The sequence below is a fragment of the Pteropus vampyrus genome, unplaced genomic scaffold (assembly GCF_000151845.1).
Source record: "Pteropus vampyrus isolate Shadow unplaced genomic scaffold, Pvam_2.0 Scaffold1, whole genome shotgun sequence".
In the NCBI taxonomy this organism is placed as follows: Eukaryota; Metazoa; Chordata; class Mammalia; order Chiroptera; family Pteropodidae; genus Pteropus; species Pteropus vampyrus.
This window is the reverse complement of record NW_011888782.1, coordinates 32,769,541-32,773,747: the sequence shown is the minus strand read 5'-3', so window position 1 is coordinate 32,773,747 and position 4,207 is coordinate 32,769,541.

Genomic DNA, 4,207 nt, shown 5'->3' with positions numbered 1-4,207 from the left:
TATCTGTATAATGAATCATTAATTAATAAGAAAAGGTAAAAATAAATGGAACTATAGACAATGTTACACTCTAAATGTTTAGGTGTTGGTTTTTCAGACTGTGTTCTAGGCTTCCACAGAGATTTCTATGGGATTCCCATGGGGCGGGGATGGAGTGGCGGGGGAGAGCGTTGCTGAGGAGGCAGAATCCTGGATTCTCAGTCCTGCTTCATCCAAGGCATTGCTGATCTTACCTATTTATACATTAGGATTCAGAAGAACATTTTAGAAGGCTTTTAATATTGAAAAAAAAAAAAGTTAGACTAAAGGAAATTAGCCTCTGAGTCACAGACCTAATGTATCTTTTAAGCCCTAATGACCCTCTGACAATCACTGGTGAATTGTTCATTCCTGGAAAGATGTCATATGAACATGGCAGCTGAATTCTTTTCTCAAAACGTACCTTGGAGTTGCCACAAAAGCAAAAGGGGAAGGTTGATGGGTTCAAAAAAGTGAAATAGTACTAGGAAGAAACTCCTGGAGAGAGAGAAGATGCTTAGGTCCTTGCTTGGGATTGGGAGTTGGGGGCATGAGAAATAGCATCTACTGGTTGGGGGATAGGTTTGGGAAAGAGTTTTCAGGCTAGACCTGTTCTATTATTCCCCACGTTGCCCAGGCTCCACCACTGCTATGCCAAAGACCACAAGCAGAAGAAAAACAGCAAAATCGGCATAGAGCAGGAAAGAAGCAGCCTGCAAGTCTAAGGCAGCGCTAGAGCCCTGCTGGAGTGAGGAGCAGGTAATAACAGAGGCAGACTTGCCAGCACCTGGGCATTTCTTAATCCCAACATGTCCCACTCACCCCTTCAAGCTCCCACCCCTTCATTGCCATTAGATGACTACAGCCTGGAGACAAGGCTGATCAGGATTAAGTTAGGAGGTAACAGAGAATGAGATAGCCCCGTTGTAATTCCAAAGACTATCTGCTTCAATATATTTCCAGCGCCCCAAACTCACTGGAAACAATCCAAGCTATAGCCTGTAAAATTTTCCCCTTTCCCAACTGTGCATTTGCTGTCAAGGTAGCAGATAACCTCATAGAGTTCACAGGCAGCATCTGGAAGATCCTTGAGTGTGTAGTAAGTTCTGTCATCAAAAGATGCTTGGACATCACTTACCAGATGAAGCAGAATTCATGGACTAGACAGGAGAATTATTTAGAATTAGTCTAATATACTAAAAATGATAAGAGAAAATATTAAAAACATAAAGCTATAATTCATTATAGAGAGAAAAATAAAATAAAATAAAGATTGACAGTAGAATGGGTAAAAGATTAATAAATTGGAATATCAAGATAAAGCACTCTGTAAAAAAGATAGGCACGAATAGATGGTAAATGAAAAAATATATCAAATGACATGGTAAAAAAATCATATTTGAATCTCAGAAAAATCTATAGGGAAAAAAATGAAGAAATAATTTTAAGAATTTCCAGAATTAAAAAAAAGGACCTAATAGCACAGTTTTAAAAGACTTTTAAGGTGCCAAAAAATAAATGATGAGAGCCTTCATTTCACTACAACATTGTAGTGAAATGTATAATCACTAAAAATAAATAAGAAACTCTCAAAGCTTTTAGAGTAAAAGTGCATTACATAGAAAAAAAAAGAATCAGGTTAACACTGGATTTCTCAACAGAAACTTTGGATGCATAAAGTTATCTTTTAAGGCACTGAAGAAAAAAAATCGAACACATGATTTTCTCTATAGCCAACGAGTTTTTGAAGCCCAAAAGTGAAGAAAAAATATTAACAAGGATCCTTTTTGAAAACATGATTGGATTAAGTATTCCAATAAGAAAAATATATCACCAGGAAAATGTTATTTGATATGGGAAATGAGGATAAGTGAGTTAGAAAATTTCATTCTTGTTTAAATAAATAAGAATAAGGACTAAAAAACAGAGAGATAAAAATTATATCTATAATAATTCAAAACTAAAATTTTAGACAATACCAATATGATATGTATGGTATAAGGGGAGAAGCATAGAGAAAAGGGATAGGTGAGAATGTCTTAAGGAAAATGTCTTGTTTGAGAAAATATAGAGATATTGATAAGTTTAAGAAATTGTTAGGAAAAGACCACTCACTTCATGAGGCTATTTAACATTCATTCCAGAAACCAAGTAGAATAAGAAAAGAAAACTATAGGCTAATTTTACTTGGCAACATAGATATGAAAAAATTTTAAAATAAAACTTAACCAACTCCAACAATGTATTTTAAACACCTGGTAGAATGATCAATTTTCTCTGTTCAAGATTATTTTTTAACTGATGGGCGCTTTAGGGACCCACTTTCTTAAAGAGATAGCCCAGAGGAAAACTTGAATATGTGTTCTATTCCTCCATTCCTCATCTTTTCCTCTTCTAAAGTCATATAGAGATCATTTAGCCTAAGCCTCACATTTTATTTAAAATAATATTGAAGATCAAAGGTGATATGACTTATCTAACATCATTTAGTAAATTAATTTTTGAAGAAGGATTTAAATCCATTTTTTTTTTGGCCTCCAGAGCAGTGTTCATTCCTTTTTATTACCCAGCCTTTCTGCTAATGGTCTCTGAGTAACTCATCCTAAGCATTATTAACTTGTAATGTCCTAATGTAGCAGTCAACTTATTTTTTAATTAATTAATTAATTAATTTCAAGCTGTCCTTGTAATCAGTAAAAGCCATCTTTGTCCTGAAAGTATGAAAATGACTAGAAAATCATCCCTGTCAATCAATCAGTCAACAAGAGTTTATTGAGTCCCTAATTTATTTAAGGAATTGTATTATGAACTAAGACATACAAAGAAATATGGACTTGGCTTTTAATTAAATGAATTTGTAGTCTAGTTGAGCAAACAGAATATAACATACAGTTCCTTGTATCATTAGTTGCTTATTTAAGCTTAAAGGCCAAATGAGAGCAGTGCTCACTAGGACATTCTGAAGAGTTCTCTGGCCTGGGAGGGTCAGGGAATGTTTGCTAGAGGTAAGTGGTCTCAGGAATCTCTGCTTTGTGCCATCAAAGGAATGTATTTACCACTTTTCCCAGCCTGCCTGTCACCAGCAGAATTTACACAATGAGGAAGGAGCTTGGGTTTCAAAACAAATTCTTTCTGGGTGGACTTGAGCAAGGGCCATCTGATGTGAGAAATACCTGTGGCTCCCTTGCCTAGGAGTCTCATTCCATCTTAGACCTCTAGGAGGCAGATGTAAAGGTCAGGATCTTAAAGAAAGGCATAAAAGTTATTTGTTTTCACACTACTTTTTAAAAGGCCAAATTCAGTCGGCTTAGTTAGAGCTTGCCTTGATGTGAAAGGTATAAAACATTCTGTGGTGGTAGTTGCAGTTCTACCACAGAATCAAGACACCTGCCTCTCAGCTTCATGCATCTGCTGCCTCAACCCAGAAGCGAAGATCAAGGCTCCTGTAGATCACAGGAACAAAAAGATTTGCTAACGACTAGTGACATCTGTATACATGCTATCTGTGGGGTTGTACCAGACTGCAGTGTGAATGCAAGTCCCATTTCTGGTTCTTTGATATGTCAAAGGCAGAAAAATGATTTAAGAAAATGTCTGACTCCAGTCAGACTAGGCCAGAGTTCTCTACTTTTCATGTCATCCCTCCCACCAATAACTGTGACTAAAGCTGGATCTTATGTCAGTGGAAACTCAAAACTCACTTTTTATAACATTTTGTTTTTTTTATTTCCTGGCATGTTGCCATTTTAGTTATTACAGAGCTTTAGTGACATCATAGATAGTACTGTTGTTGATAGTAACTGTAATTGCCATGGCCTTAAATTAGCAAAACTGCTAATTTCACTAGTCATTGAAATTGAAATAATCCTGTTGACTATAAATCTTTCACTGTTATAGTAACTGTAAAGCACAAAGATAAAATTTATAGTAACCATAAAGTACAAAGATAAAATTTAAATGATAACATTATTGGCAGAAAAGAGCATATCATTCTTGCAAGTTGTTTTGTGTGCCTAGTTCCTTTAGACATTTTGAAGGCTAAATTTCCCCGTATAAACAGCCATGTTCAGCTTTTTGAATGATGTAGATTCAAGGCCATCTTTCACATGGCCTTGGTAATGCCTTCTTGTTGTGCCGATAAAGAATAACCTTAAGGCCACTATATCTCCGAGATAAAATTCACTGCTCA